General features: G+C 48.6%; 1 long non-coding RNA gene across 1 annotated transcript in view; it reads right to left on the bottom strand.

Moving 5' to 3' along the window:
- LOC125136023 (uncharacterized) overlaps positions 1-27,033 on the bottom strand; it is a 108,581-nt gene extending 81,548 nt beyond the window's left edge. Inside the window, exons 1-2 of the long non-coding RNA XR_007137092.1 lie at positions 26,847-27,033; positions 24,192-24,355 (exon numbers count right to left, since the gene is read on the bottom strand). This is a non-coding gene — a long non-coding RNA (uncharacterized LOC125136023). The remainder of the gene's footprint in view (positions 1-24,191; positions 24,356-26,846) is intronic.
- Positions 27,034-27,438: the final 405 nt, after the last annotated feature.

Below are 27,438 nucleotides of genomic sequence, written 5' to 3'. Positions count from 1 at the left end.
TGATGGGCCTATGCAGATTTGAGGTAATAAAAATCCCTTGTTACCATATTCTGAAATACTTGTTGCATCGTGGCCCGACATCGTTTTGTATTAAGATTTAGCCCCTTGACAAATATGCCCATAAGAACAAAGGGCTAGGCCCATCCATAATAAGAAGGCTTCTCCTCAAGTTTGCAAAATGTGGAATATTAGAGATATTACCATGACCTGCCAAGCTCTGAGCCCTTCCCTGGTACATACCAAGGATTCAGGCACAAGTTCTTTTAAACACATACATGTGTAAATATCCAAAAAATTACAGAAACATATAAACCAGAAAATAAATGTATTCTCAACTATTTTTTCACTTTTTTTTTTTTTAAAGGGCTGAAGATGTGGCATATGGAGGTTCCCAGGCTAGGATCACATGAGAGCTATAGCTGCTGGCCTACACCTCAGCCACAGCAACGTGGGATCCAAGCCGCGTCTGCAACCTACACTACAGCCCATGGCAACGATAGATCCCCGACCCATTGAGTGAGGCCAGGGATGGAACCTGCATCCTCATGGATCCTAGTTGGATTAGTTTCCACTGCACCACAACGGGAACTCCCTCAGGTATTTTTCCTACATTTCTTTTTATAAGAAACTTAGGATGCATCCCATTACATCATACCCATACCATCCACTTCCCTCCAACGCCCACCGTGGACCCACGCCTTCACCCCTCCCGTCTGAACGCACGTACACTATGCTGTCGTGCGGGTTTGCCATTGTTCATCCACCTAGTTTCTTCTGGATGGAAACTGACGTTAGATTTTTTGCTATTATAAAATATTACAATGCCTGTCCTTCTACATACACCTCTGCACAATTGCCAGTTTCATTCCTTAAGAAGACATTTCCAAAGTGATTACCGTCCTCGGCAGGAACATTTTCAAGTGTTCGGTGAACACGGCTAAATTGTTCCACAGGGCACATGTTCACCTGCCTTCCCTTCACTTCCTGAGAATTCGGTTTTCACAACTCCAAGCTCCGATTTTCACGCTCGTCAATCTGATGGGTGAAATCAGCATCCTACTACACCTCACATTCTAACTCCTCTGAGTACGAATAACAGTCTTTAAATATGTAGTGAACACGAGTATTTCTTCCTCAGTGAATCGCCTGTTCCCATCTTTTGCCCATTTCTACACTGGGGTTTTGTCTCTGTCTGCCTAACTTAATGGTACCAACATTGTGTCTAAATACACCCTGCAGATACTTTTCCCAGTTGTTTGCTTTTGATTTTGTATGTGGTGCCTTTGCTCACATTTCCACCATGGGTACAACAAGGCTAAAATAATCACATGGGGAAGCTGGAGCTGGGAACTGGAGGAAGGGTGACGATGGGAAGAAATAATTCAGTGCTTTCCCTTAGTGATAAACTGGCCTAAAGGCCACATGCAGGAGCAATGAAAATCCCCTATCTGTAAGTCTCACTGCATTAAAAAGAAGTCCAAGTTTGTACTTTATTTTAGTAAACATTTGAATCTCTAAACTGTAATAAGATAGAAAAATAAAGATATTTTTTCTTCCAGACTTAATTCTGATTTTTCGTCAGAGAAATGCCAATTGAGATATAGGGAGAAAGTCTTAGAAAAGTAATGTTGCTGATTTAGAAGAAACAGTAATAACCATTTGGAAACACTCTGCAGTTTAAACAAGTTTCTCCACGTTATCCTTTTTTTCACAGATGGAGAGGCTGGGCCAGGTTAAGCATAGCATTTACTCCAGAAACATTTTTCAGCACCTACTCTACGCTAAGTGCTTCTTAAAAAGGAAGAATGTCTTGCCAACTGGCAGTAGGACAAGAGCATGAAGAAGTTGGGATTTACTCTAAATGTGCCTGAACCCAATAAATACAGAAAAATCAATTAGCACAGCCCTGTCTTGAAGGCCTTATGGTCTCATGGGGAGTAAGGATATTGAAGACACAGGGGCAGTGCAGTGCCTCTGGCTCACGGGAGGTGAGTATATAGTCGGGGGGTTGGAGGGGGGTACTCTACCTCAAAGGATCCGAGCAGTTTTCACAAGAGGCAATTTTCAAGCGAGTTTGGAAAGAAAGTATGTAGTTAAACCATCCAAAAACTAAGAAAGCAGATTTCAAATAGTTCAGAGGAAAGATAGATGTGATTGCAAAGACGAGGAATTCTTGAAGCACTTGGCATCTGCAAGATGATCTGCTAGGGGAGTAGTTTGAGATACAAAAATATAAGTGGTGAGAACTATGAATGCAGAAACCAACACATGCTGAGGGCTCTGGGAACTGGCCCATGGCTCCAACCCAGGCCAGCCTCTGATGGGACCCCTTTTAAAGATCAGAGGCCAGAGTTCCCGTCGTGGCGCGGTGGTTAACGAATCCGACTGGGAACCATGAGGTTGCGGGTTCGGTCCCTGCCCTTGCTCAGTGGGTTAACGATCCGGCGTTGCCGTGAGCTGTGGTGTAGGTCGCAGACGCGGCTCAGATCCCGCGTTGCTGTGGCTCTGGCGTAGGCCGGTGGCTACAGCTCCGATTCGACCCCTAGCCTGGGAACCTCCATATGCCGCGGGAGCGGCCCAAGAAATAGCAACAGCAACAACAACAACAAAAAAAGATCAGATGCCTTTTCAAGCTATAATAATAATAAGAGCTCTTGCTAAGATGGCCCTTCTTAAGTTCCAGGCTCTGTTCCAAGCACCTTAAGTAGAGCAGCTCATTTAACCCTCATAAAAACCTTCCATCTCCTTTTTTCAGGTAAAGAACTTGAGGCATAGAGAGTTTTGGCCCCTTAACCTCAGGCTGTTCGGTTCAGAGGAGGCGGGGTCAAAATTTGAACTTGAGCCGGGATGCGAACGTGGACATTCAGACTTCCTCATCTGTGTTCACCATCACCGCTCTCCAAGCAGATTTACTGAGTACTTCCCATGGTGCAGGTCTATGGATTTACATATATGCCTGATCTCAACCGCCACAAACCTTTGAGGCTGTGAGGGTGATACGCTAAGTTCTCCCCTTGAGTGGCATTATAAGAGGTTATCCGCTTGCCCAGGGTCACAAAGTGGGAAGTGGCAGAGCCAGGAGAATGACCTTGGACAGAGCCAGAGCTCCCGGGTACCATCATGGAGGTACACAATGCAGGAGGAGGGAGGGGACGGTCCCACGGCATTTGGCACTGGACTTGTCATATCTGCTGTCATCCCTCTCTCTGGAGCCCCGCAGACAAGTGAATTTTCAAAGGATGATGTGCAAGCATTTGAGGAAGTTTGCAGACCTGGAGATGACAGGCTTAGCTAAAAGGAAACTGGCAAAGGGGTGTCTGAAGGTCCTGATGATCTGAAGAGCTGTAAGGCAGAGATGGGACTTACTCTCCACGGCTTCAGGGGTGAGAATCAAGGGCGATGTCCCAATAGCAAACTCATAAATGGAATGGAGCTGGGAGCCCTTGGATAACCAGGGGTTTTTTGAGAAAAGGAAGAAAAAAATAATTTTCAGAGAGTTTGGAGAGGGCATTCTGTGCTGGATGCAGAGCTGGTTTAAGTGGCCTCTAAGGTCACGCTCTTCTCTTAGCTTATGGAATCTTAATCCCCTCCGAACATAGTTCCTTTTAAGAAAACCAAGGTACGGCAGAACCAAGACTTGACAAGTTCATTAGAAGCCACTCATCCAGCATCCTCTGGCATGTTTTATCAATTCATTGGTACACAAGAGTCATAATTGTGTTCTGAAGGAAATAAAACTGGTGTCAGTGTCTTAAAAGATAGATTTGATTATGTTCCTTGAAACTTGCTGTTCAGAGCATTCTGCAGCTAATTCTTTTGAAAAGGTACGCTCTACAAAGGATGACTTTAACCAGAAGGCATGATTAAATTAGGATAACCCACCTCCTAACCATGACAAATAGCAGATGTGCTAGAACAGTCTCTGAATGGGAAGACGGCGCAGTGTCGAACATGAAGCCGTTTCCTACTGGGAACGCAGACAGCAAGCCCTGCTCATCTGCTCCACTGACCAAGCCCAGGTCCCAGAGACACTAACTGCCACGCTGGCCCCGGGGTTTATTCTGCTGTTTGGGGGGCAGAAGCGCTGTTGCTTGTGAGCCTGCCTGCCAGGAGCATCCACAGAGCAGCTAGAGCCCACGATGAGGGTCTCCCAGCACAGCAGGTGACACCAGGCTGTCTGAGGGTCTGGACATGAACATTTGAGAGAGATGATGACTCCAGCTTCAGAGGTAATCCCCACCAACCCCAGCAAGACACCCCAGTACAACTCTCCCAGGGACGGCTGTTCCCCCAGTTTATTTAAGGAGCTTCTAACACCAGGGACATGAGGCTGTGTGCCAATGGCAAGTGCTGCCTACTTCACCCCACGCCCAGCCCAACCTGGCTGCTCTAATCACTAATGTGAACTCTGAGGGTTTGCCTTGCTCGGGCCGGCCACACACCCTGTTCCTGGGGCAGGCCTGGCAAGTCCCCTTCCCGTGTCCCAGAGGGAAACTGAGCCCCTCACCCCGCTCTGGAGAGGAGGCCCTCCGCCACCCCGGGCCTTTCCTCCCCTTCTGTCTTGTCACTGACCTGTCGCTGGGCTGTTCTCTCTCTCAGGGGTCTCCAGCCCCCTTGCCTCCTCCAGAGCCTGCTCAGCAGAGGACACACCAGGAAAGAGCCCAGGCCCAGACACCAGAAGCCTGCGCTGCACGCAGGGCCCAGACCCCGGCTTCCTGTCTGGTCCCGAAGCCACAGGGCTTGTTTCCTCAGCAACAACCCAGGAGTAGCAACTGTTCTCTGGTCGCAACATGAAGAAAATGTGGGGGAACAAGAGAAGGGGTATGAAAGGCCTTCATGAACTAAGAAACATCCTCTGATGCAAAACAGGAGCTACAAGGGCAACCTGAGGAAAGAAATCCTGACTCATGCCACAACGCATGTGGCCTCTGACACTATGCTAATTAAATACGATGGTCACAAAAGTAGAAGCCCCCTGTGGCCACCAACTCGGGCAAGGAATAAGCAAATACATGCCTGGGTGAGGAGACTGTTATTCTGGATTAATATCCCACATTTCAAAATCCTCTCCTGGAAGCCTCTGGTAGGTTTCAGCGATGCCAAGAAATACAGGAAAAAAAGTAATTTGTGTCATAAGTTAAAAATATAATAAACTCAACATTCCTTATTATTATTCAATTACTGAGATTTAAACTTTCATTAAATAACCTGGTAATTTGTTAAATGCAAAAAAAAAAAAAAAATCCTACGACGCTTCGCTTCTGGGTATAAACCCCAAAGAACAGAACGGAAAACAGGACCTCACACAGACACCTGCACGCACGTTCCCAAAGCGCTGTTCACAAGAACCGATACGGGGAAGCGACCCAAGTGTCCGTCGACAGAGGAATGAAAAACCAAAATGTGGTCTATCCATACAAAGGGATGCTGTTCAGCTTTCGAAGGAAATGCTGAGACACACTAGGACACGGATGAACTCCGAGGACGTTATGTGGCGTGACATAAGCCAGCCACAGAGCGCATATACTGTATGATTCCGCTTATAGCAGGCACCCAGGATACGGGCCTACCTGTTTGATGGCTCTTTATTGCTTTTTCTGCACACTGAAGGTTTGTGGCAACCCTGCCCGGAGCGAGTCTGTCGTCGCCATTTTCCCAACAGCACTGGTTCACTTGCTGTCTCGGTGTCACCTTTTAGCAATTCTCACAACACTGCAGACGTTTCCATCGTGGTTACACTTGTGCTGAGGATCTGTGATCAGTGATCTTCGATGGTACACGACAGTTCGCTGACGGCTCAGATGATGGTGAGCATTTTTTAGCAATAAAGCCGCTTTAAAGTGTGTACATGACTTTTTTAGACACAATGTGCACTCAACAGACTAGAGTATAGTATAAACGTAACTTTTAAATGTGCCGGAAAACCAAAAAATTCATGCAACTTGGGTTTATTGAGGTGGTCTGGAACCAAACCCGCAACATCTCTTAGGTCTGCCTGTCGTCAAATATATAGTCAGAAGGTAGAATGTACTTTCCAGGGGTCAGGGAAGCAGGGAGTTATTTTAATGGGTATAGAATTTCTGTTCTGCAAGATGAAAGGGGTTCTGGAGGCTGGTTATACAACAGTACGAACATACTTAACACCACTGAATTGTACACCCTTAAAAAATGACGACGATGGCAAATTTTATTACGTTCCATTTACCACAACTTTAATAGGAGACATGGGCCGTGCACATCCTATGCTCCCTGCGGCCACTTGGTTTCAGAGGCGTTTCTGAGACTCTGCCAAACAGTCATCCGCTGCTTACGAATCCAAAGACCACCTTGTGCTTCCCTTTCTCTCCAAGGCGCTTCAACAAAGGCAGAGGTCTCTGGCCGCAGAAGAGAGCTCTGACGGGCTGACAAGGCTGCTGACCACATCAACCTTCACAAACAGGAAGAGTCTGGCTGCTCCATTTCTATGCTTTCACCCTCCCTGCTGCTGAAGCCCCAGATGACGGATTCTCAGCCTCGGGGCATCAGCCTGGACCTTCCAAGGGTCCCCTCCCCAGGGTGGCTGCCTCGTTTTCCTTCTCTTCTCACTCTCTGTGTTCTGCCTGGGTCATTAGACTTGCTTGTACAGCATTGACCATCTCTATGCTAATGAATCTCCAGCCCAGATCCCTCTTCTGGACCATAGATTTTTTTATCCTAATGCCTCCTAAGAATTTCCATTTGAAAGACTCTCAGTTATCTCCTTCTAGCCTATACCCATCCACTCCAATCCTCCCCGCATCTCAGCAAGTACCACCGCCATCTTCCCCATTAGGAGCCAGGAGCTGGAAGTGAACCACAGCCTCCCCTCCTCCTAAATCAAAGTCCTGTTGTTTTTATCCGGCAGGTGTCTTTGGAATCCACGGACCCCCCTCTGCCACTTCCCCACCATCACCGCAGTCTGGACGGATTCAGCAGCCTGATGTCACACGGTTCCAGCCATAACCCCCTGCATGGGGGGGGGGGGGTGGCTGACGGCACACTGCCCTGGGGTCCTGGAGAATCCCCACTTACAGAGGGTCTTGGCAGGGTTGACAGAAACCAACAAAGGATGGAGGGGCAGCAGGGAGCCTTCAATGCCTGAAGCCTGAAGGGAGCTGTTACTATAAATAACTTAGAAGGAGTTCCCACTGTGGCTCGTTGGGTCACGAACCTGACTAATATCCATGAGGATGAGGGTTCAATCCCTAGTTCTGCTCAGTGGGTTGAGAATATGGAGTTACCGTGAGTTGTGGTGTAGGTCGCAGCTCAGATCCCGTGCTGCTGCGGCTATGGTGCAGGCCAGCAGCAAGCAGACAGACAGACAGACAGGACTTAGAGAGAGAGCCAAAGGGGAGAAAGTCTGCCAGGGGGAATCTATGGCTGCAGTAGAGGAACACAGAAGCCATGGCAGGGAGGGAGCTGGGGAGTAGACACCCCAATTTCTCTCTCCTTCCACCCTCCCCTCTCCGGATCCTGCTCCTATGGGCTGAACCTGTCTGGAAATCAGAGGGCATAAAAGGCTGCCGCTGTTGTCCAAACAAAGGTATCAGCCTACTCAAACTCAGAGCAGAATGTAGAAATTCTCTGGAGGGGCAAATGGAAAATATCCAAGCATACCTTCTCAAATTCAATCTGTACACTGAAGCTTTTGCGACTTTCCCACAGCGAGATGTGATCTTGTCATCCTTCACCTAAAGGGGGACAGAGGCTCCTCGCTGCCCCGGGGTAATGTCCAAACCCCTGAACCTGGCCAGGCACGCACCCAACAAGCCCAAGCCCCTGCCCGAGCCTGACTGCTCTTCCTCCCTCTCTCCACTGCAGCCGCTCAGAAACGATGGGTAATGCCCACTCAGGTCTCTGCACCCCTTTCCCTGCCCACTTCTTCTGCCAGTGGGTTCTCACTTTAGTTGTGGCCTCCTCCAGGCAGCCTTCCCTCACCACCCAACATGGGGCTGCGTGCCCTCCTGTGACTCACCTCTCCCCTCCCCAGCCCCTACGGCAGCGCTCTGTTCTCACCCGGCAGGCACTACTGCTTTTGCTATTTCACATCCATCGCGGATGCTCGTCAGATTTGTTTCTGCTGAGCCATGACGGGGAACTCCCATGGACACATCTTATGTGTTCTGTAGAGATCACGCACACGAGGGCTGAAGTCCAGGGCTGTGAGACAGCAGGGGGAACACTGAGACGCCAAAGGACCTATCTGTTGTGAGCCGTTATTAGATTTCCGCTCCAACCTCCGCTGCTGCCCCGCACCTCGCCTCCTTCCAGCTGAATGGAGAGTGTTTAATAGAGAGACTGCAGCTTTCATTCAGAGGAACAAACAGTTAGCAAGCCGGGCTCTCGAAACACTAGTAGGATGTCAAGACGGGAGCCTCGGGGAAGCTCTTCCTGAAGAGCCCTTGAGTCACTAATGCTGGGGAAGATGGCTAGAGTCAGGCGGGCTGAAGTCAAGGTGCCTCTGAGAATAATGAGGACTACGGCCCACCCTGCACTGTCCGCTCGCCAAATGGGGGGCTCCAAGTCCATTCGAAATGCACAAAAGCCTCCCAGCACTCCCATTGAAAGGAAAAAGGGGCCCCTCCATCCATTTTAAAAATGGGGGTGGAGAGAAAGGCACCAGGGCTTTGCCCCAGTTCACACCACGAGGAGGCAGAGGGGCACCTGGTCACAAGGCTTGGTCACAAGCACCCCGCGTTCCCCCAAAACACACAAGTGTAGGAGCCCCCAAAACGAGGTAGCAGAAAGACTTAAGTCCTTTCTGGTGTAAGGCATAGCAGAAAACATATTTAAAAGTAAATGAATGAACACAGCAGCAAAGGCTTGGGGCTTCGTCTGCTGCATGGAGGCAGCTCTGGATGCACAAGGCCCTCGGAGAAGGAGGCTGTAAACGCAGGTTGCCCTTCTGGCCAGGAGATCTCCAAGGACTTCACATATGGAGCCATTTTTACACATGAAATTTTTAAGTAAATTGTGCTTAGGGCTTGAAAACGCAGACTGTCCTATTATAGAGCTTGGAACAAGCTCTATAATAGCTGATGCTGCGGTAGGTACCTCACGGAGGGGGTCGGGCTTAGTGGCGTCCCAGTGCCCAGGGGTCTGTGGCAGAGGGAGGGAGGGAGGGAGGGAGGACAGGATGGAGGGAAAGGAGGGGAGATAGAGGGGAGGGGGAGGGAGAAGGGGGAGGGGGGAGGGAGGGGGGAGGGAGGAAGCAAAGGGGGGAAAGGAGAGGAGGAGCTGGGCAGGGAAGAAAGGAGGGATAGAGAAAGGAGGCCCAGAGAGAAGTAGGGGAGGAGGGTGGAGGCAGTGACAAGAGGACAGGAAGTATTCTCTCCCCTTGCTGTCTCCCTGCTTTGGCAATGAGGACATGGTCTAACAGGGCCATGTCACATCTGGGGACAGAGCCAGCTCTCATCCAGGTTCTTAGCCTCTGACAACCCCATCGCCCTCCGGCCCTTCTGGCCTGGGCCAGTCGCGGCTCCCACCATCATTCATCCCAGAGCTGCCATTCCCAGCCCCTCCCTCCTGTAGCAGTAAGTAGGGCCCTTCTTCCTTTTTTTTTTTCTGTTAAAGCCTTTGGAATGGCTCATGAGATCCCGGCCGGGTCCTGACCGATGGGACAGAGACTTAACTTGTCTAAGAGGTGACTTGTTTGCCTCTAAAATGAGGACGGGCAAGGTTGTTCCAAGGCTAAGAGGTCTATGCGGCACCTGCTATGACAAACCTCATATGCGTGAAGTCCCTTTCTCTGCCTTTCACAACAAGCGCCTGTCCCTGGACTTTCTGGAGGGGTTGAGGGCACTGATGAGCCTGCAGCCCATCGCCAGGGTCCAGCCTCCCCGAGCTACCCAATCCGGCAGCCAGCATGGCCTTTGAAGAAGATGCCTTTCTCAGCTCACAGGCAGCTGGAGGAGAAGCACTTCCTGGGTGTGATGCCAGCTCGGTAACCATCTCCAGCCAAGGATAAAACCTGCACGCGTGTGTTCTAACCTAGCAAGGAAGGCCAAGAAGGCCTGCTGGGCCTGGGATCTCTTCCGTGAGGCCGAATGATGAGAATCCACACTCTCCCTGCTGGGCAAGGCCACCCTTTTGGAGCGGGACTTCACTAAGCTTTGGACGCTGGGGGTTACAATCAACCACCCCGGCTCTCCACCATGAAAGCAGCGTAATCACTCATCTTCATCGTAAAGGGTTTACTCGCTCTCCAAAGAGACTCCACCCCGTTCTTTCCACCATGCATTCTTCCAATGAGGAGGGAACAAGGGCTCACCATGTGTCATCACTGTCTTGGTGGAAACAGAAGAGGGGGAACTCGGGACGAGACTTTTCAAGGTTACAGAAGTTCTGATCATTAGCGGGCGGGCAGACTACTGAGCAGGCTGTTCTGAGCCTGGTGGTTTGTTTATTACTTTCAGTCATCCTGGTAGGTGTCTTATCAGCCCATTTAGGCTTCCCGCTACTGTAAACACTGAGACTTTGCAGAAGAATATTAACAAAAAGCAGAGAAAATTATAGGATTGCGGTCTTCTCTTTTAAAACATTTAAAGTGTAGGGTTTTTCATCAGAGTTTTATGGAATGAATCTTCTAGGTGGGGATATATGTTTCTATTCATTTCTATATAAATGGCACATTCATATTTACACGAGTCTGATGAAATTAGGAATAAAAGTGATAGTTTCTTTAATTCATCCAATACATTTTATTGTGTACCTACTATGTGCCATCACTGTTCTTAGCACCAAGGACAAAACTGTGAATGAAATGAAGCCCCCACTCTCTTGGTGAATATAATCTAGCAAAAGGGGTTGGAGAAGGACCATGGGGATGATGTCAGGTAGCGACCCACGCTAAGAAGGAAAAATAAAGCAGAAGTAGACAGAGAAGGCCTGGGTGCTATTTTAGATAAAGCGGTCAGGGAAGGCCTCCTGATAAAGCAAAAGAATTGGAAATGTGGATTTTTGAAGTCAAGAGTCTCCCAAGTGGAGGCAACAGTCAGTGCAAAGGTCCTGCGGCAGCAGAGGCTCAGCAGGTTAGAGGAAGAGGAAGAGTGAGGAGGTCAGCATGGCTGAAGTGGAGGTGAGGGGGCATGAGTGGAAGGAGATGAGGTCAGAAAGGCCATCAGAGAGGGCAGACAACAGGTAGCATCCGCAGACCACGGAAGGAACTCCACGTCTCTCCCAGAGAGCACGGGGAGTCTCCTTACAAGGATCTGAGCAGATTCGGAGCAGAACATGATACACGCTACGTTTCAGAAGACCTACGCTGACTGCTGTGCAGAGCAGAGACTTTAGCAGAAACAAAGTGGGCACTTGGGACCACTGCAATAGTCCAGGCAAGAACTGGTGGATCCTCTATTAGATATGATATACTTGATGTCTGGCTTATAGTTTTCCTTGACTAATACAAACCGGGATATTCTCCCTCCTGCATGAAAATGAAGTTTCCTACTCCATAGCTAACCCCCTGATGCAGACTTTCTTCAATGGAACATAGCGATGACTACAATTCTGTTACCAATATACTCTTTTGATCCCATTCACCATACTTGAAGAAACAAAGAAACAATTCTTTTCTTTTTTTCTGCAGAAAAGTCCTCCTAGCAGTTGGTCTCGAATATGTGAGGCATTGGTAGAAGATGAGATTAGGAACTGAGAACTCTGCTTTATTAAATGTTCTTTGCTTCTAGTGAAACAGCGCTTAATCACTTCCAAACGTCACTTGTCAGACTTTCACAAGTTATCCTTCAGAAAGGATGCCTGTGATGCTTATTTTCAGGCAATGAATCATATTCTAAATTACAGTATCTGAAAGTTTCAGCTCTGTTAGCATAAGATTGTTACTGAGTTTTCACCATGAAAATGGTTTTAAAAAATGGAGAGAGCAGAATATGGCCTTTCATACATATACTGCATTATTCGTTTATAATATCCAGTGCCCCTCTCTGCCAACTAGTCCTTGCCGAACGATTGTGCTCCCCTTCCTGCTAACTCTGGGCTTGAACATTTGATGTCTTTGGGCCAGAAAAATGTGAATGAACTTGGCCTGTACCATCTCTGCCAGCAGCCTTCAAAGATAACACTAGCCTCTGGGGTGAGGCTGGTAGGTCCCAGATGGCGCTGCTCCTTCAGCCTAGGTTCTGGGATAAAAACAGCACAGAGCAGAGCCCAAGTGGCCTAAAAACTGCGACTCGGGGAGAAAAAGACCTTGTTTTTGCAAATACACCAAGAGTCGGCATTGTTACTGCAGCATAACCAAACCTCAGCTGACTGATTAAAATCTATACCTACATTTTACCCCCTTTTGCTTCAAATAGGTGGAGCCTTAGCATATATAAATAGCCTAAGCCTTAGCCTTAGCCTTAGCCTTAGCTTCCTTACAAATCATCATAGCCTGATTTGGACTTACCTAAAAGGACCTGGAGAAAAGTTTAGGCGTTTTGAAGACTTAAAGTCTCAAGTGATCACCATGTTCTCTCCAGTGTAGTTACACTTTGGCGTTTTTCTAAACCAGAAAATCTCCAAGGTGAAATTTCATTTGTGACCATCCTCTGCAATATCTTAACCTGGGGCCCAGGATGTGGAAAATGCTACACCTATCAGTAGACTGGCTGATGTTGGGAGATGGGCTGGTCCTCCTAGATGCCGGGTTGAATACTGATTAGGACTCTCAACAGTGTATCATTTCAAAGAGTATCCTGAAGTTACTTAGAGATCTGCCTAAATGTGAATACATATCAGATATTTTGCAGTTCTGCAGATTAAAGGTCCCCAGTGGTGTATCAATACACGTTCAATAAAAATCCAAACTCCTTCCCATGACGTGCCAGGTTCGGCACCGACTGGCCCCTGCTGGCTCTCTCCCCTGTGGCCCGCCTCTTTCCCCCTTTGCTCTGTCTTCTCCACCCCTACTGGTCTCCTTTTAGTTTCCCAAACACATCAAAATCGTTCCTACGTTAGAGACTTTGCAATTGCTCTTTCTTCCTCCTAGAACATTCCTGACTCATCTCCTGTTTGATTTTCCAAAGCTTCAAAGACCCTGCCTGAATATTTGGGGCTTTTCTGAGAAAGGGTATTCTGAGCACTATGCTCTCAACACATGTGCTCATCAGCTCCCAGGATGGATAGGGCAGTGAAGCAGAGAAGGGAGTCAGGATAATCCATCTCCGCCCATGCTCAGGTTTTCTCAAAACCTCCCTGCAAGATCACTGCCCGGCCCACTCCTGGAAGAGGCCCGAACAACGCCCTGGCAAACCACCTTGTGACTCAGAGGCACTAGCCGCAATTAACACCCCAAACACACCTTTTTCTTTTCCACCTTTGCCGTCCCTTTCTAATTCAATTTTCCCTCACAGTGCTGTCTAGTGCTGTCTATATAACCAAAATGAGAGATCTGTAACCAGAAGGCAAATCTTTTTACGGTAGGTAACGAGTATCTTTCTTTGTAAGACCATCCTTTCTTCCTTTAAGTGGAGGGAATTACCACCAGCCTAGCTACTCTCGCATAATAGGTCTACCCTGAGGTGTAGCTATTTTAAGCCATCCATATGCTTGTTGTCACTCTTTGTTTCCTAAAACCTACACAGATCCTATTGTCAGTACCTTAGTTTCCTTTATTTCTGCAGGTCTCTCACTCCAAGGAGGGGGCGGAAGGGTGAATTATTTTATTTCTTTTATTTAATTTTCCAGATGCCTGGGGAATCGTGCTTAGAGAAATCCAAACAGAAGAAGAAAGAGTGTCATTGAAAGATGAACGGCCCCAATGCCTTCACTCGGCTATAGAGAAAAGAAAAGGGTGCTCCAGTGGATGGTGGTCCGTTTCAAAGGACAGAAGAGAAATTGCTTTTCTGTGATAGTTTCATTCGCAGGCCACAATGCGTCTCTCTACATCTTGCGAGGGAGTACTCCATGAAGCAATATGCATAGGTACACACACACACACACACACACTCCCCTACGTGTGTAAGCCAAAGAATGTGGAAGGGCTTCTTCTGTGAGCTGGCAGTAATCTCTACAGAGGGACTGGAACAGTGCCTGTAAGGGACTAAGCAAATACTTCATTCCTGATTAGGATCCCAAACGAGGGATGTCTTACACTCTTTTCTAAAATTTTGCCATCATCAGCACTACCTCTATTTCACGTACTCCTCTGAACCTTCCAATTCATTACAAACAACAAAAAATATTACTAACAACAGAAGATAGCAGTTTAACTGCTTGTATGTGTCAGATACTAAACAATTGACATGAATTTTATGATTTTATTTCTAAAAAAGCTTTAGCTATGACTGTTGTTGTTATTACTGTTCTTATTATTATTTATTATTACTATCATTGCCCAGATCCTAAAACCACGACTTTGAGATTTAAATAACTTGTGCTTGGGTTTCAAATCCCAATCATCTGACTCCAGGACCCAGGCTTTGAAATAGAAACTGGTCTCCTCTCACTATGGAAACCACATGCAAGAGCAGAAAGCCAAAGAGCAGAAAATTCACCATCTAGGTAGGGTGAAAAGCAGTCAACCATTTGACTTAATAAACCCAATTCTACCTAGCAGCCTCTCACTGCAATATAGCCTGGGACAATTTCCCAAAATTCTTTTCTCAATTCTCGGTTCCACTGGAGCCCCCATCCATAGGAGCAATCTCTAAGTGGCTCAGTCTTGTAATGAAACCCTTTGGGTAAATCTCCTAAAACTCACTGGTTGGAGTCCAGGAAGGAAACTTCCTACCCCAAATTCCGCTCTAAATTTAAAAATGTTTTAGTAAAAAATATTTATAGTAGGTCTGAGTATCCCCCTTCCCACTTACAAAAAAGATGGAAATTCTGGATGAGATATTGCTACCAAGACAGAATCTTCCTCAGATCAGTACCGGGAACCAAAGAAATGCTGGAAACAGCCGGCAGCAAAGACTTCACGAAATACTCGCTTAGACGAAGGCGGTCTCTACTGCACCCAGAGACTGGGTTGAAGTCATTTGTCTGATATCCACCTCTCAGGGAGCACAGATCTCCGCTCTAAGTACAAGAAACACAGAGAACTGTTGCTCTGGGGGCGGCCCGGCCCCGGATCAACGCTAACGTGGTCAGACACCTGCGCGATCAGCCGCAAGAATCACAGCAGGCGCGGGGCTCCGGGCAGCCTCCCGGAAAATGTGACAAATCGCCGGGCCGCCCACCCTGGGACACACCTGTGCACATGGGGATGACTCTGCCTAGTAAGTGTACTAATTATTTCCAAGGTCTGGCAGTAACTCTCAGGGCTTCTGCGGCAGGACATCGAGGGCAGCGCTTTAAGCTCTGCAAGAAGAGGCGGGGTGTGGGGGGGCGGATTTTTTCCCACATGAGCCCCCGGGACCCCTCCAGCAACCACCTCCCGTTGCCTTCGGCCACTTAAACAACGTCCGTAACACAGTGGGCTGCGAGAGGAATAGTTCATTCCCTCCCTCAAAGGGATTCCCACGTATCTCCTCGCGAGCACAGTTTTCCCGGCACAACACGATCGCATCGCGCTCGCCCACGCAGTTTTCTCCGCTCTTCCCTAGAGAAGCGCTCGGCCCCGCGTACTTACACAACCAGATACTGTGCGGCTCACGACTCCCCTGACCGCTGGGAAAGCTTCCTCCCAGCCTGGAATGCGCTCCCCTCCCCCACACTCACACGCTGGCCCTTCTTCCATGTCCATCGGACCCTGAATCGGCTTGGTCGGCTGTCCTTACCCCTCTGGGCGATTGTAACTAGAGAGCGAGCTCTGTTATCTGGGGGATGCTCACCGCTTAAGACTGGGGAGCCTACGTCCAAGGCAGGGATAGTCAGTGAGGGACCAGTGAGGGTAGGAATCCCCACTGTCCATCCAGATCGAGCCTGGAGCATCTCCACCTCTGGGCCACTCTAGATCCTAGCAGGATGGTCCAGCCCTTGCGGAGAGGGCGGGAGCATAAAACAGAAAGGTGGGGAGAGTGGAGGAAGCTGGGACTCATCGGAGGCTGCTCTAAATCAGTAAAGGGTGACCAGTGGGAAAGCAGAAAGCTGTCTTACACCTTCCAGAATGCCCTGCGTCTGAGACTAACTCTCAGCAAGATTATTTTCCTGCTTCCTGTGTGATCTTTCAGACATGGCACTCAAACAGCAGCATTCCAGAGATGGTGAGCCACCTGGCAGTCCTTGACCCAACCTGGTTCCACATCTTCCCAGTGCTCATTACACATCCTGCACCCATTTGCCCATAAATAAAGATTTGTCACTTGCTTTAGGTGTGGACAACTTTTCTTAATGAATTTCTACATTTCTCAATAGCAGGGCTTGGATCCCCTAGCCTGGAACTCAAGCCTGTGCTAAGTTTATGTAATTACATAATCTCTAGTAAGATGTCATTTTATAGTTTATTCCTCTTTTACGGTATTATGTAAAAAAGATCTGAGTGGATTTTCATCAAATCTACAGAATTTGGGGAGGGGGGAGCTTAAACCAACACAAATTTATTACCATAGAGTTCTGGAAGCCAGAGGGCTTACTGGGCTAAAATCAGGGTGTCAACAAGGTTTCACTCTTGGAACCTCTAAGGGAGAATCTGTTTCCTGGCCCTTTCCAGCTGCTAGAGGCTGCCCACTGCCCTCGGCCCATGGCCCCTTTTCTCCATCTTCAAAGCCAGCAGCACAGCATCCTCAAATCGCTATCCGGTTCTGACTTTCACTTACGAGGATGCTTGCACATGGAGCACACCGATAATCCAGGACCACCTCCCCATCTCAAGACCCTTAACTTAATAACATCCACAAAGCCCCTTCTGCCATAGTCACAGGTCCCAGAAATTAGAACATCCTGTCGCTGGCAGGGGCGGGGGTGGTGTGGCCATTATTCTGCCCATCGCGATGGAAGAGCTACTGTTATGCCCAGGCCTGAAGGGGAAGACAAGAGAATGGTTTCCCAGGCCCAGAATGAGGTGCGGTGGTGTGTGGTCTGAACAGTGGCCAGGTGTTGCTGCTATGAAAGGTCAGACCTCAGTCCCTCCCCACTTTGCAGAGTTTGAGCTGGTCTCATTTAAAGCTGAAGCCATATAACAGGTATATAAACTTAACCTTAGGGGTCTTGGATGAGGCGAGAGAGGCGACCTGAAGGAGGCGGCCTTCTAACTCAGTGGAGGAAATAAGAGCCCAGACTCTGGAAGTAGACCGCCTGGGTTCAAAGCCCAGGGTTACCAGTCACCGGTGACGTCAGGCAAATCACCTCAGCCCCCCGCGTCCCCAGCTGTACAACAGGGATGATGCTGAGAACATCCGGCTCACAGGGTGGTTGTGAGAATTTAATGAATTTGTGGAACTCTCAGCCTGGCTAATAGTGAGTTCTATTATTCTTCTTCTTTTAAGAGGCTGCAAATGGATTTCAGTGAAAAGCCTCTCCACGCAGCAGACAGAGAAGACAAAAATGCTTTCAAAGTGAAGGTACAAGGTCAAGCACTCAGAACCACAGGTTCTAACTTTCAGACAACCTGTTTCTCATATGGGGTACTCAGTAAGGACTCCTGCCCATGCACAGAGCAAGGAGGATTTAAATATTTAACACGCACATCTGGAAAGATCAGCGAGTGCTCAAAATATACATGTGGAATTAAAACAACAGCTCTGTGATGGATTTAAAATATGTTCACAAAGCCTTTGACACACCTCCCTTCAAGAAGTGAAGACTAATTCTCTTCCCTCTCAAGTATTGGCTGGATGTAGGGACTCATTTCTAATGAACAGAATAAAGCAGAAGTGGGGAGTTCCCATCGTGGTGCAGGGGAAATATCCGACAAGGAACCGTGAGGTTGGGGGTTCCATCCATTCCTGGCCTCGATCAGTGGGGTGAGGATCCAGCGTTGCTATGAGCTGTGGTGTAGGTTGCAGATGCAGCTCGGATCCTGCGTTGCTGTGGCTGTGGTGTAGGCGGGTGGCTGTAGCTCTGATTGGACCCCTAGCCTGGGAACCTCCATATGCTGCAAGTGCAGCCACAGAAAGACAAAAAAAAAAAAAAAAGAATAAAGCAGAAGTGCCAGTGTGCAACTCTGGAGACAAAATCATAAAAGACACTGCAGGGTCCTCCCTGTTCCTTCTCTTGGGGAAATAAAGGGCCACATCGTGATGACACCCAAGCAGAGCTTATAGAGAAACCCACCGAGTGAGGAACTGAAGCCTCCTGCCAACAGCCATGTGAAAGTACCATCTGGAAAGCAGATCTTCCAGCCCCAGTCAAACCTTCAGATGAATAGCCCCTGTAGCATCTTGACTGCAGCTTCCTGAGAGGCTCTGAGCCAGACCACCCAGGTAAGCCATGCCCAGAATCCTGGCCCTCAGAAACTATGAGTAATGAATGTTTGCTATATTAAGTCCCTTAAGTTTGGAGATAATTTGTTATGCAGTACAGAAAACTAGTAAAGCTCTTTCGTTGATAAGATATCCAACACCTGATTCTTTCAACAGTAGCATCATCCTGAAACATCACGCATCTATGACTGATTATACATAGCAGGCAACCCACCTGAATCCTTCAGTATTTGTAAAGGTATTTCCAACACATGCGTGCGCACCGTGCAGAGCCCTGGGGTCCGTGCAGGGCACTCTCTTTGAACAGTCCTCCTTCAGACACAGACATGTCATCACCCTGTCCCTACATGTGGCCAGCGGACTCTTTGTCATCCTCAAAAAGTCCTATCAAGGACTTCAGAAAATTGCCTTTAAATAAATCTCTAATTTAACAAGACCTGTCATTCTCTGGCCAGACCTGTCTCACACACAGAGACTTACCAAGGACGGCTGTTCATTCATTCAGCATTAATTAATTACTAATAAATGGTTAATAATGAACTCACCAGGCATCAATCTTTACAAAGATGAAAGACCCGGCCTGTGCCCTCGGGAGCCTTTAGGAAAAGCGCCATCATGTAGTCCCGTACAACTGTGGCGGAGCAGCACTTCAAGCCTCCTGGAGGAGGGTGGGGAGACCACGTGGGCTTTTGAGAAAAGAGTTTGTGCAGAGACTCAATTCTAACTTTTGAAAAGGATTTTTTTGTGGCCACACCCATGGCTTGTGGAAGTTCCCAGGCCAGGGATCAAACCCAAGCCACAGCAGTGACCTAAGCCACAGCAGTGACCTAAGCCACAGCAGCGACAATGCCAGACCCTTAACCTACTGCACCACCAGGGAGCTCCACTGAAAAGTACTTTCATAGCACCTTCAGGACCCCTAACCTTGCCCTGAGTGGAAATCCAGAAGAAGAGCATGCTGTTTTTGATGAGCAGTATTATGTAATGCCTGGTGGAATATTCAGGTTCAACAAAAGCACCAAAGAATAACAACCGTAATCCAGGATGTCAACATTAGCCCTGAACACGCCCTTGGTTCCTATGAAGGTTGAAGCCAAGTGCTCAGCGCCAGGCAGGGTGGAAGCAGACACATCTTCTCTTTGACAGGCTTTGTTCCAGGTCAGTCTGAAAGGTACACAACACTGCCCCAGCTCAGAGGCTGGCAGAACTCACATAACAGGTGGAAATATATGTCAGTGAGAGATTTCCACAGTGTTTATTCACTTGCCAGATTTATTTATCAGGTAAGGGATTGAAAGGATTTCCCCACAGGATATGTAGAGCTTAGTGTGCAGAGAAAATGCTCTTCCAGGAAACCTTCCACTAATCAGGTCCTGGTTTTTGCATCCTAGCAGAACCGCGCTTGTTGCCCTTTGCGGGCATTTCTGGCAAGAGCAGACATCCATGCCAGCAAACAAAGCCAGCCGAAGTGTGGCATCTCTCTATTGCCTGAAGAGCAGCTATCTCTTTTTCAAAGTACACAGGCACATTTTAATACTAGGTTAGACCTGTACGTTTAAGATGAAACAACTTTAGGTCCCCCAAGCCTAAAACACCTGAATGGGAAGGGAAAACAGCCTCTGCCCACTGCTCTGTCTACCCGGAGCCATCATGAGGTGATTTCTAGAAGCTACTCAAGCCCATGCTGGGTCTAAGGAATGTGTTCATTAAGAATTTGTTGCATCAGAGCTTAAAAATGCAGCTGGATATTCACGGGTCTCCTGACGGGCTGTGTGGAAGGGAGGAGGCCAGCCTAGCGAGCGTCTTATGTAACCTTTGCTCTCCCTGCCTCTACGGGGAGGCCACAGCAACCAGATGAAGAATGAGCAAAATCACCCCTCATCTGGCCTGGTTGATGCCAAACATCTGGATGTTACATAATAAGTCATGGGGATCATTTTTCCTGCTTTCCTTTGCTCTCTCCTGCAAAATAGGCCTAGGGAGTTCCCACTGTGGCTCAGCAATAACAAACCTGACTAGCACCCACGAGGATGCAGGTTTGATCACTGGACTCGCTCAGTGGGTTAAGGATCCAGCGTTGCTGTGAGCAGCCGCGTAGGTCACAGACGAAGCTCAGATGGGGGGTTGCTGTGGCTGTGGTGGAGGCCGGCAGCTATAGCTCCGATTCGGCCTCTAGCCTGGGCACGTCTACATGCCTCGAGTGCAGCCCTAAAAAGAAAAAAAAAAGAAAAAAAAAAAGGCCTAAAAATAAAATATGGTTTTTAAACTCTAAACTCCATATATTTTCCATAAGCTCTTTGAGCAGAGTGGTTCAACTACTCTTTTCTACTAGAAACTGCGGGAGTGCTCAGAGCAGAAACCACTCAAATGAAGCTGAGAACCATAGGGTCTTCAGACACCCATTCCTCACAGGCAAACGGCTCAGGACAGTAATGGGAAGTACAAACATGCTAACGGCTGTGGATGCCAGTGACCTTGACCCTGAAGAAGCTCCCTTCTGCACAGTGGCTCAGTATTACACAAAGAGGAAAGACACCAACAACCCAGAGGATTTCCTTTTGTTTAGTTCCTTATAACTTTTCAAGGTACCTTGAGACAGGACACAGCTGACCTTTTGGGTTTTTTTTGGCCTCGTGGCATGTGAAAATTCCCCAGCCAGGGATCCAACCCGCGCCAGCGCCACAACCAAAGCTGTTGCAGTGACAATGCCAAATCCTTAACACGCTATGCCACAGCTGACCTTAAGGTCACCAAGTCCTTGGTCAAACACAAGGTGTGGCCACAAGTAACTATCCTGGTTCTCTCCCTCTCTCTCCGTCCTCAGGGAAACTGTTCTAGGCCCGAGGCCAGCCTCCTTCACTTGGTCAGGAACTGGGCTGACTCTCTCCGCTCACTGGGTCTATTTTCCCTTCCCTGGCTACTCTTTTTTCTGCCTCTTGGTTACTCCTCCAGCTCATGTACTGCTATCCATTTAGGCCCAAAGAAACGAGCCCGTGACCCCAAAGGGTGACACATCATGCCTCAGGCACCGTGGCAGGAGCGTTCTCTTTGAGGAAGGGATTATCCCCACGTGACTGTGGAGAGACTGAGACTCCAGAAGACTAAGTAACTTGCCGGCCAAGTGGCTGAGCTGGAATCTGAACTCAGGTCTGTGGACAGAAGAGGCCGGGTAAAATCGATGTCAAGAGCCTGGCTTTTGAAGTCAGCAGACATGGGTGCAGACTGAACTCTACCACTTAAGTGTGTAACTTTTTGCAAGTCACTAAATTTCTCGAAGCCTAACGCTCCTTATTTGCAAAATGGAGATAACGATAACGTGTCTCCAGAGGGTTTTGCGATAATGAAAACGGGAAGGTAAAGTACTTGGTGGAGTGACCGGAGTGCTGGAAGTTTCTGAAAGTTATTCACTATCATTATCAGTAGCCACTGGATTTGCTCTATTCCCCTCAATGGCACACCTTCCACAAAAGCACTCTGCCTTTGGCTGTTAGGCTTTAAACAAAATACCCTGGTGACTCTACATCTCGTGGCAATGAGGAGTTGCTTAAACTACTTATTTTATTCTTTTGCTTTTTAGGGCCACACCCGCAGCATATGGAGGTTCCCAGGCTAGGGGTCTAATCAGAGCTGGAGCCGCCGGCCTACCTCACAGCCACAGCCACACAGGATCTGAACTGCATCTTCGACCTACACCACAGCTGATGGCAACGCTGGATCCTTAACCCACTGAGAGAGGCCAGGGATGGAATCCGCATCCTCATGGACACTAGTCAGATTTGTTTCTGCTGCACAACGGAAACTCCCCGTAGGAATTTTTATTGTTTGCTCAACCAGAAGTTTGAAAGTAAATGGTCCTAAGGAAGGTTCGATACCATCAGGGCCTCAGGCTCACCACGGCTGCCGTAGCTCCAGACATCACACCTTCATGTGATAGAACCGAAGGGAGAAGGACAAAAATAACGTCCTCCTCATATCCTCCTCTCTCATAAGGAAGGAAAATCTTTTTCAATTGCTTCCAGCAGATTTTACATGACATACCCTTGGTCAAAAGCAAATATATGTCTACCTATGTCTGGCCAAGGAGAATGGGCTTGCCTTGGTTGCCTGCAAAGGGCCAGAGAGTAAATAATGCAGTCTTTGCAGACTCTACGGTCTCATCTCTGCTGTTGCAGCATGAAAGCGCCTGGAGATGAAAGGTAGAGACGTGAGTGTCTGTGTTCCAAGAAATTTTTACCCAAAGAGTTGGCAGCTGGATCTAGCCAATCCCGGCCTTGGACCAGTCACGAGCCATCAGTGTCACTGAGTACATCGCTGCCCAGGTTAAAGCCGGGTTCTGTTAGCAAGGGAAGAAGGACAATGGCTGTTGAGCGGGGCATGCTGCAGGGAGAGGGCTGCTGCAGGACTCGAGGGAAAGCAGTGAGATTTAAAGGTGTGAGGAGCAGAGTTGGACCCCTCAGGAAGCTAGAAGCTACACGCACGCAGAGATGGGAAAGCACAAACCCACCTGCTTCTGGGGCCCCCAGTGTCCACACCAGTAGTTCAGACTGCTATGGAAGAGCCCTAGGATTCCTCAGAGGTGCCCAGGGCATGGGTAGGGGGCACCACAATGAGAGGGCCCGTCGCAGGCCCCTGCCCCCACAACCGGAGCCAGAGACTTCTTATTTTCATCTGTTCTACGTACAGGCGTTCCTCCACGATAGTGCAGGTTTGGTTCCAGACCACAACAATAAAGCAAAAATTGCAATAAAGCGGAGTCACAGGAATTTTTTGGTTTTCCAGTGCATATAAAATTATGATTACACAACATAGTCTATTAAGTGTACAACCACATGAGGTCTAAAAACACAAGGTATATACCTTAGTTTAAAAATACTTTATTGCGCAACAATAGTAACCATCCTCTGAGCCTTCAGCAAGTTGTAATCCTTTTGCAAATGGCAGGGTCAAAGGTCACTGATTGTGAGTCACCATAACAAATATATTAAGAATGAGAAAGTTTGAAATATTGCAAAAACTACCAAAACACGACACAGGGACGTGGAGGAGGCAAATGCTGCTGGGAAAATGCACCGATAACCTTGCTTACAGGATTGCCACAAACCTTCAATTGTAAAAAACCAAAAAAAAAATTCAACTTCTTCGAAGTGCAATAAGGCAGAGAACAAAACAAGAGGATTCCTATAGTGCATTTCTGTTTGGGGGGCCTTTATGGGAGGGAGCAGGGGGAAATCGCTAATAAAAAAATTAGAAACCACTGGCCTAAAAGATAAAGATCTAATCTGCCCATAAAGTATCACTTTCTAATTATAGCTCCTGTGTTTCTAGTAAACTCTGCCCTCAGGAGATGCCTTATGCAAGACCAACTTCATCTCAAGTTACTCTACCCTTGTCCCTTTCCTTCAGCCTTGCACCCCAGCTCATCTGCAGGCCAGGACGTCCCTCTTAATTCTACTCAAAGAGAAACTTTCCCCAACATAGAAGCTCCCTCTCAGGCTAACATAACGTACTTGCATGTTACAGTTGGTGGCAAAGGGAATATTAAGAGGGAAAGGAGTCTCTGTCTTTACATTTCATACCTAGTTGTACAGAAAGAACATAAATGAAAGTTGAGTGTAAAGCAACGAGCATGATTAGTACATGTGTGACACACATACACACACACATAAACAACATACACTTCCAAATGCGTTTGACCCTGCCTACATCCCTGGAATACATGCTCTCCAGTAAAGCTGCCAGAACTCACCTCCTTGGGGGGGGGGGGGGCTTTCTTTTTGGCAATTACATTTAGATCCAGTTTTCAAGCCACAAAACCAGCCCATTCAGGTATGGTGTATCCTATTTCCTTTTCCCAAGAATGGTTTCTCCTACCTTAATGGACTCTTTCACTGGACTCCAAATGACTTCCAGGTGGTTCGAAACAGCACCTCCGCCTTCAAAAGCAGCATTGATGTGCCTCAGGTTCTGAAGGTGATTCCTCAGAAGATGCCCCCACTGTTAAGGGCAATGGCCACTCTACAGCCATGACTGGACTCCTGAAAACATAAAGCAGGGGAGGTCCCTTCAACTGGCATAGTCAAGGAAGTTCTTAGATGGAAACAAGTACAGTTGGACCTTGAAGCTGGATGAGGTTTGGTTAAGAATAGGAATAAGGAGTTCCCATCGTGGCTCAGTGGTTAACGAACCCGTCTAGCATCCATGAGGATGTGGGTTCGATCTCCGGCCTCCCTCAGTGGGTTAAGGATCCAGTGTTGCCGTGAGCTGTGACGTAGGTCACAGAACTCAGATCTGACATTGCTGTGGCTGCGGTGTAGGCCAGCAGCTGTAGCTCCAATTAGACCCCTACCCTGGGAACCTCCATATGCCATGGGTACAGCCCTAAAAAAACAAAAGACCAAAAAAAAAAAACAAGAATAGAAATAAAGAGGAGTTCCCTGGTGGCCTAGCAGGCCCACCAGCTTTGTCACCGCTGTGGCATGGGTTTGATCCCTGGCCCAGGGAACTCCTGCATGTCCCAGGTGTGGCCAAAAAAAAAGAGATAGGAATAAAGATTCAGGGATGAAGAAGTGACTGTGAAATCTGGTTTCAAATCCAGGTTTTGCCATTTACTAGCTGTGGACAGTGCCTTATTTATTTAACTTCTCTGGACCTCAGCCTCCTCATCTGTGAAATGGAAACAATCAGACTATTTATCTCTCAAGGCTGTTGTTAAGGATTAAGTGAGTTAACACAGGTTAAAACATTAAGTGTGATGTAAACGTCTGCCCATGGCCAGGACTAACAGTCCCCAACATGGGTGAAATCTCACTGACCCTCTCTCCTGGTCAGTCTCAGGGATGCATGAAGTGCTTCATTTTTTAGATATGAAAAAGTTTAGTCCAATCAAAATAGAAAACCTGACCCTCTCATTGAAATTGGTGATTCTCTCCTTCCACCAGTAACTGGAAGTGGCTGAGGTCTGGGGACTTGTGCTTGGGAGGGAACGTGGTCAGAGTTTGTTTCTTCTCCTTAGACTCCCCCATCACCAGTGGTTCAGTTCTCTCAGGACCCAAACAACAAATTCTTCAAGGAGGGCTCAGCTGTTAAGTAGGGGTTGGCAAGAGACAATCAAACCAAATGCTGGCTCTTTCTCTCTATGGGGTATTTGTGTGGGGATTTTCAATGGTTGGAGGTCCCCTTCCATGGGCAGCCTCGGCTAGTGGGCCACCCTTCCCCCACAGATCCTTGCTCAAGCTGCTCATCTCACCTTTGCCTGGGAAAGTAGGTCCACTTTGTCAACAGGAAGACTAGCATAGGCGTGCCTGGCCAGCTCTTGCAAAAGAGGCTGTTCCAAACACCTCCTCCTCTTGCCACTGTAAACAACTCTCTCTCCTCTGAGGTCACATCTGTCCCTATGTCCCCCAAGCTCCAGGAGACACTTGTAAAGCGCTCCAGGTGGTTCTGTGGAGCCCTCCTCATCTTAAGGTAGGCAGGAAACCACAACAGGTGGACACTTTTCTTTAAAAAAAAAAAAAAAAATTCCCTGCTGTCTTTTCCTGGGTCCTTAGCTTCCCATCACCCCATCACACAACCTGGAGGTGAGAGAGAGCACTGTTGCCTCCAGCATCCCCACATATAAGGTCTGCGCCTCATTGTAGAACGTGGGCGGCAGTTAGCGCATATTGTTCTGTGTTCAAGTCTGAGCAGAAACTCAGCACGTGTGAACAGGAGTCCCCCCCTTATCATCCTTTGATGGGTGGATGAATGGCGAGATCTGAGCAGACTAGGAGCATTATGGGAAATTCCCTGGCCGGCAGTTTAGGGGGCCCAGGGAAGGGCTTGACTACCAGAGAATGGAATTTGGGCTTCGGGGTACAGACAATGGGAAGCAAGGAGTGTTTCTCTCTCCTTCTCCCCAGGTATGAAAGTGCAGCCCCAGTCACGTGTCTTGCCCTCACATTCTCTGAACTCCCTTTTTCAGCGAGTCAGGTTGGCCCAGAGAACTCTCAGAACGTTTTGTTTACAATCAAAAAAGGAGCGAGGTATGCGGGGGGGGGGGGGGGGGGGGAGAGTAGACTGCACTAGGGGACATGAGAACAGCCACAAGCCAAGGAGAAAAGTGAAGGAAGAAAAAAAATTCCAGTGAGCAGAGAGAAAAGTCGCCCCTCCAATCCTCACACACGAAATGAGGACGCCTGGCGCCTGCAGCGGGGTCAAATGAGGTCAGAGGAGCTTATCTCTCCGTGTGCCTGGAATTAAGGGCATCCCAGGACAGCTGCGGAGCAGGAGGTTCCCGGGGCCTCCTCCACATAAGCGGGTTAAGATCCCAGGACTCGCGTGCAAAAAAAAAATCTTCAGGAAAATGGTGGTGGTTTAGTTCTTTTACCAAAAAAAAAAAAAAAAAGAAAGGCTGCAGATGGTTTCTCTGGTGAAGGAAGCTCTCAAGAAGGGACAAAGAATAATTGTCGAAGAGTTTGTTCTATGTCTCTTTCAAAATCAATTCTCAGTAAGCAAAAACCCAAACCACTGCTGAAAGCAAGAACCTACCTCCTTCAATTACAGTCCCCAATCCCGAGTTGGGGACAAAGAGAAACGCCGTCGGGGCGTGCAACTCTCCCGGAGGAACCCCGAAATCCGAGGGGCTAGGCCAGCTGGCCCCGGAGCGCCCCAGGGCCGGGTGCGTCTACGTTCACTAAAACTTTTGCAGGAGGGGTGTGAGGACTCGGCCGCCCGGCGCGGCTCGCGGGGACCTGGACCAGGCACCAGCAGCACGGCACTGCCACCTTGTGGGCGCCCGCCGTCCGGAAGGTGGGGGCGGCGGAGGGCTGGGGGCCCCGCGCGGCGGGCGCCGACCGCAGGAACGCGCCACCAAGCGGGAGCCGTGGGAGCCCGCGGGGGCGGGGCTGGGGGCGGGGCGCGCCAGCGCCGGTCACGTGGGTTAGCAACAGGCAGCAGCCAATAGGAGCGCGAGTCAGGTGGTGCGTGCGCTCGCCGCCCGCGGGAGAGACCGGGCGGGAGTGGAGGCGTTCACGCGCCGGGGGCTGAATGGGGCTGGGAAAAGGCTCTCTAAACGGGTACGCCTCTTGGGCATGGAGGCCCTGGCGGCGGAGGGGCGGGCGAGAGCCTTAAAATAGCTGAG

This window comes from Phacochoerus africanus, chromosome 9, assembly GCF_016906955.1.
Source record: "Phacochoerus africanus isolate WHEZ1 chromosome 9, ROS_Pafr_v1, whole genome shotgun sequence".
NCBI classification, from domain to species: Eukaryota; Metazoa; Chordata; class Mammalia; order Artiodactyla; family Suidae; genus Phacochoerus; species Phacochoerus africanus.
Note: the sequence above shows the minus strand (reverse complement) of the source record. Positions and strands in the feature narration are given on the sequence as shown.